Genomic DNA, 7,816 nt, shown 5'->3' on the forward strand with positions numbered 1-7,816 from the left:
TCACCTTTACTAGAAGTATGTTGTTTTGATATCTGTTAAATTACAACAATAATGACAGAGTTCAGCTTTACTAGAATTATGTTGGTTTGATATCTGTGAAATTACAACATTAACGGCAGAGTTCAGCTTTACTCTAAATATGTTGGTTTGATAACTGTTAAATTACAACAATAACGGCAGAGTTCATCTTTGCTAGAATTATGTTGTTTTGATAACTGTTAAATTACAACAATAACGACAGAGTTCAGCTTTGCTAGAATTATGTTGTTTTGATAACTGTTAACTAACAACAATAACGACAGAGTTCAGCTTTGCTAGAATTATGTTGTTTTGATAACTGTTAACTAACAACAATAACGACAGAGTTCACCTTTACTAGAATTATGTTGTTTTGAAAACTGTTAAATTACAACAATAACGGCAGAGTTCAGCTTTACGAGAATTATGTTGTTTGATAACTGTTAAATTACAACAATAACGACAGAGTTCAGCTTTACTAGAATTTTGTTGTTTTGATATTTGTTAAATTACAACAATAACGACAGAGTTCAGCTTTACTAGAATTATGTTGGTTTGATAACTGTTAAATTACAACAATAACGACAGAGTTCACCTTTACTAGAATTATATTGGTTTGATAACTATTAAATTACAACAATAACGACAGAGTTCAGCTTTACTAGAATTATGTTGGTTTGATAACTGTTAAATTACAACAATAACGACAGAGTTCATCTTTACTAGAAGTATGTTGTTTTGATAACTGTTAACTAACAACAATAACGACAGAGTTCATCTTTACTAGAAGTATGTTGTTTTGATAACTGTTAAATTACAACAATAACGACAGAGTTCAGCTTTACTAGAATTATGTTGGTTTGATAACTGTTAAATTACAACAATAACAACAGAGTTCAGCTTTACTAGAATTATTTTGGTTTGATAACTGTTAAATTACTACAATAACGACAGAGTTAACCTTTACTAGAATTATGTTGTTTTGATAACCGAAGTCCAGTTTTGATGTTCTTATATTCTTTTCTTGTAGAAGTAGTTTCCGTTTGACTGACCTCAAGGACATGTAAATGTTACTGTTTTTACTTTCCTAAAGACAGTTCAATACTGCTACAAAAGCAAAACTTATTTACAGTTAATTAAATAATAATAACTGGAAAATTCTGTTTACAGAACGTGAATATTTCAGTCATGATAAACATGTTTCACTATGCGAAAAAAAAATTAATATATATTTCATCAGAAGGGTTTTAATTTTTCATATAAACCTTTGTAAATATTTTCATAAGTGCAGAATAATCTTTTAAATTCGGCATATTGATTTCATTATCCTTAATCAATAGGGTTGAGAAATCATTAGGTTTACTCAGGATCTGTATGTTTCTTTTCAAACAGTTTTTGTCAACATAATATTGGAAGTTTCATTATTTTGGACCTCAGACATAAGACCGAAATGATGTTAACAAACATAATGAAGATGCAGCAGGCCATTAGAAATAACCATTCTAAACCTTGGGGTTGAAAAACCAATTGAAAAGTCACCTGAGGTAATTATTTAAATCTTCAAGCAGGCAAAAAAACGAACATTGAAAATTCACCAGGGGTGGTTACTTTGCCAATAATTACATATGGAAAAAACATTGGAAAGTCACCTGATGTAGATACTCTGTCTATTACATCAGACAAAGAAAAACAGAACCATTGGAAAGTCACCTGATGTAGATACTCTGTCTATTACATCAGACAAAGAAAAAAAGAACCATTGGAAAGTCACCTGATGTAGATACTCTGTCTATTACATCAGACAAAGAAAAAAGAACCATTGGAAAGTCACCTGATGTAGATAATCTGTCTATTACATCAGACAAAGAAAGAAAACCATTGGAAAGTCACCTGATGTAGATACTCTGTCTATTACATCAGAACAAAGAAAAAAAGAACCATTGGAAAGTCACCTGATGTAGATACTCTGTCTATAACTTCAGGCAAAGAAAGAAAAACCATTGGAAAGTCCCTGATGTATATACTCTGTCTATAACTGCAGGCTTAAAAAAGTAATAAAAACATTGGAAAGTCACCTGATGTAGATACTCTGTCTATAGCTGCAGGCAAAAAAAAACACTGGAAAGTCACCTGATGTAAATACTCTGTCTATAACATCAGACAAAGAAAAAAAAACCATTGGAAAGTCACCTGATGTAGATACTCTGTCTATAGCTGCAGGCATAAAAAAACCATTGGAAAGGCACCTGATGTAGAGATACCCTGTCTATAACTTCAGGCTAAAAAAAAATATATTGGAAAGTCACCTGATATATATACTCTGTCTATAACTTCAGTCTTAAAAAAAAAACATTGGAAAGTCACCTGATGTAGTTATCTAAACCTTTGGGTTGAGAAACTGAAATAGTTCCAAAACATTTCCTGAAACAGCATACTAAGATTCTCTGTCTAAACCTTTTTTGGACTCAGATGAAGAACACAAATTTACTTTATCTTCTGTAAAGCATTAGAAACTCTTCTGATCCCATTTCTTTGTCTTTAAAATATATATTTAATGTAATTGTGGGATAGATTTTAGGTCAAAGATAAACAAAACAAAGTAGGATTTATTTTCTTGGAGCAAAGGATTTTTGGATGCTATAATCTTATCTTTTTCCCGTATTTTACACGTTATCGAAATTTCATCACAACTTTTTCATGTTAGATATAACTTGTTTGTTTTAAAGAATCGAAACCTTGTTGTAACTTATCGCTGTCCCACCAGGGGACTGAATGTAAAAACTCAGTTGTCAAATTCGAAACATTTCCAAAAAAAGAGTTTTTAGTTATTTGTTTAATAATCTTCACCATCGTCGTTAATGACATCCATACCAAAAATATACACTTATTTAGTTAAGAATTGTTTTACGTGAATGAACATCGCGCAATAACACGAAGTCTCAAAGAAATCTTTTTCCAAACTACATGGTTCAACCACAAATATGTTTGTTTGTAGTTTAAGCACAAAGCCATACAATGAGCTACTTTGCTCTGCCAACCGCGGGTATTGAAACACGGATTCTAGCGTTGGGGTGCCACAAATCTGGGCAAGTATTTATTCATTATCATATCTCAAAGAGATGTAAATAATATATGAAAAATATTGTATAAATACTTCACATAAACTGACATGGAAAATGCTCAACCATTGCCAAATAATTCGATACATTAAGGCCGGTTTGGCCTAGTGACTAGCGTGCTAGAAGCGGATCAGAGGGTCCAAAGTTCGCGTCCCGTTGTTGCAAAATCTCACTCTGCATTTTGAGGCAGTGAGTGAGTCAAATTGCACTATTCAGTTAAATTAGTCCAAGAGTTGGCGGTGGGTACTGTGGACTAGCTGCCTTCTCTCTAATCTATCGGTTCCAAATTAGGAGCGATTAGCGAAGACAACCCTTATGTAGCTTTGGGCAACTATCACAAGCAAACCAATACATTGATTTATTAACTGTCACATGCGCTTGCTTGTGGAACATGCGCAAAACACTAAATATTTACAGAGTAATTTCATTACTTCGGATTATTTTCCTTATATACAGGAAACTATATCATCAAATTCAGACGATACATTTACGTCAATGTAATTAAAGAACAGTGGTTACATTTACACTTGCTTCACCAGCCTTCTTTATTTATAATAATAGATTTATTGTCCAGTTATATAAGATAAAGATAAAATAGAATTATTGCCTATAATTAGTCATTTTTAAGGAAGGTTTGTTTTTATTTATAAAACTGTTCAACTAAAACAGTTCTCTCTCATTCTCCACTTACACAGATTATTAACTGCATTCATAATTTATTTTCTGTTCACGCTGTCCCTCTATGGCTCTGAGGGCTAAAAACCTAGTTTCGATACCCTCGGTGAGCAATGCAAAGATAGCCCATTGTGTAGTTTTGTGCTTAAAAATAAAGAAGCTGTCCACACTGTTTTTCACACGACTAAATCCACGTTTACCTGTCCAACGTTTTCTTCTTAAAATAATCTGCTTCTCGACCAGATTCGTTATCCGGTTATCTTCTAACTAATTCTGTTACGACTCTATTAGCTCATGTGGTATCATAAGATTCTCTACGGTTTCCGGTAAAACATCTTGTCTTGTCAGTCCGTGTCTCTCCATCTTTTTCCCGCTCTTGGGGTTTACGTCAATCCTTGAAAAATTCACTTGCGGTTGTGCATAGGAAAACAAGACGCTAACTGCTCTTCGACGTTCATCCAGGTTGTAACTTCCAGTAAAAAGGAAAATACATGCAGCTCTCTCTGGAAGCCAGTTGCATACCGCGAGCGATCCCACGTGATACCCGTGAACCAATAATAGCACAACAACTGCAACTTTCAAGCCGTCTCCAAGCATTATTTACTCTACAAAGCAATCACTAGAGCGAGATACTTGCATTTCAAGATGGGACGATTCCAACGCCTTTGGGGGAAGGGGGGAAATAAGTAGTGTTTTAAACAAAGATGGAGAATTGTGAGTCAACGAGTAAAATATGGAGAACCATTTTACGACTTTGTTTATTGATCGTAAAAACTTGTAAATTAAATTGGGTCAGCCAGGTTTAAAGCTCATTAAAAAGTCTCACTCATTCCCGAACAATATTTTATAAACAATTAACCAAAACGTCTAATAAAAGTCACACAAAGTTTTCTCAAGTCACTTAATTACTGATGCTTTGTACGCTGATTAACTACAGAGTTTTGATATATTATGATGCGTACATATATATAAAAATGAGGCTGTTTCCCCAAATGTTCCCCTTTAAGGAACGGCGAGATATTTACATACCCCGTTCGCGCCATCAGAATAAAAAAAAAATGTTAACAAGAGGAACTTTACACCCCTTCTATACCTTTTGCTCCACTGGTAAGAAAGCGGATGACAGAGGGGGAAAAAAAAGAGTTGTTTTGATAAAAGGCCTAGCAGATGGTGTGCTAGCATACACGAAAAAGGAACAACCGGTATATATTATGTATCTATAGTGAGACATAACGTTCTCATTCACAGCGACGCGGCGGTGGAAACAAAGGGTTGTGCAAGGAGCTTGCCGAACAGGTTTTCCCGCGGTCCGTCTGTTGATAAGCTCGTGTTCTTCGTGTCCTTCGTTTGAATGTACCTCGAGCGCCTCATTTGTGTCGAAAGGGTTCAAAAGAGGAGAAGGAGTCATCTTGACTTGTTAAAAACCTGGATTCAACATAGCCCTCATGATCGTAGTGTTATCTAATACAGTCATCTTGACTTGTTAAAAACCTGGATTCAACATAGCCCTCACGATCGTAGTGTTATCTAATACAGGCATCTTGACTTGTTAAAAACCTGGATTCAACATAGCCCTCACGATCGTAGTGTTATCTAATGCAGTCATCTTGACTTGGTAAAAACCTGGATTCAACATAGCCCTCATGATCGTAGTGTTATCTAATACAGGCATCTTGACTTGTTAAAAACCTGGATTCAACATAGACCTCACGATCGTAATGTTATCTAATACAGGCATCTTGACTTGTTAAAAACCTGGATTCAACATAGCCCTCATGATCGTAGTGTTATCTAATACAGGCATCTTGTCTTGTTAAAAACCTGGATTCAACATAGCCCTCATGATCGTAGTGTTATCTAATACAGGCATCTTGTCTTGTTAAAAACCTGGATTCGACATAGCCCTCATGATCGTAGTGTTATCTAAAGGAGTCATCTTGACTTGTTAAAAACCTGGATTCAACATAGCTCTCGTGATAGTAGTGTTATCTAATGCAGTCATATTGGCTTGGTAAAAACCTGGATTCGACATAGCTCATGATTGTAGTGTTATCTAAAGGAGTCATCTTGACTTGGTAAAAACCTGGATTTGACATAGCCCTCATGATCTTAGTGTTATCTAATGCAGTCATGTTGGCTTGGTAAAAACCTGGATTCAACATAGCTCTCATGATCGTAGTGTTATCTAAAGGAGTCATCTTGACTTGGTAAAAACATGGATTCGACATAGCCCTCGTAATAGTAGTGTTATCTAATGCAGTCATATCGGCTTGTTAAAAACCTGGATTCGACATAGCCCTCATGATCGTAGTGTTATCTAAAGGAGTCATCTTGACTTGGTAAAAACATGGATTCGACATAGCCCTCATGATCATAGTCAGATGCAGGTAAAGCTAGATGTCCGTTTTTATTTTGTCATTGTTTTTTCGGGGCATTATAAAATCATTAATTTGCTTATTTAAAACTTTTTAATGTCTCAAAAATAATTCAAATGATTGGTTTGGTATTTGATACAGCGTTTCCGTAACAAAAAATAATTTTTACGACAAATGTTCAAGCATTAACGAAATATAATGATAAAAGTACTAACAAAACTGATATTATTATCATATATAATATTGAGCTTTACAACCATCTGCCACGTGTTTATTTCACATCAAACAGAGTGATGCTCATAATACGTTATTCCAAAAGCACATAGTCCTGAACTACGACTAACCACGTGTTTCCATGTTATGAACACTTCTGTCTGGATGATAGATAGAACTGGGTAATTTGTAAGTTACTGATTTTTTTCGATGCTACACATATTAAAATTTTTCTACGTTTGAGAGCGACACCTGACGTCCTGCTTGTTGAACCACTTAAAAATCCTTAGAAGTCTTACAATATATTTTATATTTTCAAAATGAGACCCAAAACTTGAGCGCTTTCTTCTTTATTCTCCTCGAGAAGTATAGTCAACTATTCGAAAGCGCTCAAGTTTTGGGTCTTATTTTGAAGATATTACAACTTTTGTGTGCTAACTATTTAACCTGAATATATGTTATAACTATTCAACATAAATTGGTGTTGAATGGTGTTAAGGCACCGGATATGGCTGATATAATGTGATTCTTTAGTTTCAGTCTTAATATATTAGACTAGCAAATGACGCGTGAAGGATATACTTACCATCTTGTTATATTAACATAAAAAGTACAGGATGGAACATTCTAAGTAACTTGTATGATTTCAGTCATTGATGAGATTAAAACTAGGCCTACATGGGCTGGATGTAACAATCTAAGTAGCTTGTAGGCTTTTAGTCATTGATGACATTAAAACTAAGCCTACATGGGATGGAGTTATAGCTACAAATAAGTTCTGTTAATTTTCTTACTGCTAAACACCCTTCGAAAAATTGTGTTTGGGAAAATATAACGCATCTTTGTTGGTGGAGAGGATGACTGTATTTTCTAAAAATAGCTCAAAATATGAATTTACCAAATGTATATGTGAAAATTAGTTGATCAGAAGAATTCTTTGAAAATTGTAAATAAGCCATTGAAAATGTGCATAATTTCAGTTATACTTCGTCATACATTGCTGCTTTACACAAAATGTTGCTTTTTATTCGTTTGTTCTGTTTGTTTGCTAGTTATTTAGCACAAAGCTATACAATAGGCTATCTGTGCTGTGCCCACCACAGGTACCGATACCCGGGTTTTAGCTTTATATGCCTTCCGACTTGCCGCTGAGCCACTGAAGGGGGCGTTGCTTTTAATTGTTTTCTTTTTTGAACGATTAATATGTAACAGTTAAAATTTTAATTGCCATCGACATTCCAAGATACATAGATTTGACGCGTATGATGTTTAGAAGTATCATGATTTCAGAAAATATCCCAACCAATTTGAAATCCGGGATATATTGAAAGTAAAAAACAAGTAAGAATAAAGAAAATTTAATATCTAATCAAAAATACCCACCTTTGTTTTTTCACCTAAGGTGTTTTTCATTAG

The 7,816-nt window shown here is 34.3% G+C and overlaps 1 long non-coding RNA gene across 1 annotated transcript in view; it reads left to right on the forward strand.

Moving 5' to 3' along the window:
- The first annotated feature begins 5,815 nt into the window (after positions 1 to 5,815).
- The window catches only part of LOC111088049, a 58,108-nt gene continuing 56,107 nt past the window's right edge, over positions 5,816 to 7,816 (forward strand). The window contains exon 1 of the long non-coding RNA XR_002612670.1: positions 5,816 to 6,199. This is a non-coding gene — a long non-coding RNA (uncharacterized LOC111088049). The remainder of the gene's footprint in view (positions 6,200 to 7,816) is intronic.

This window comes from Limulus polyphemus, unplaced genomic scaffold, assembly GCF_000517525.1.
Source record: "Limulus polyphemus unplaced genomic scaffold, Limulus_polyphemus-2.1.2 Scaffold3045, whole genome shotgun sequence".
Taxonomy (NCBI): Eukaryota; Metazoa; Arthropoda; class Merostomata; order Xiphosura; family Limulidae; genus Limulus; species Limulus polyphemus.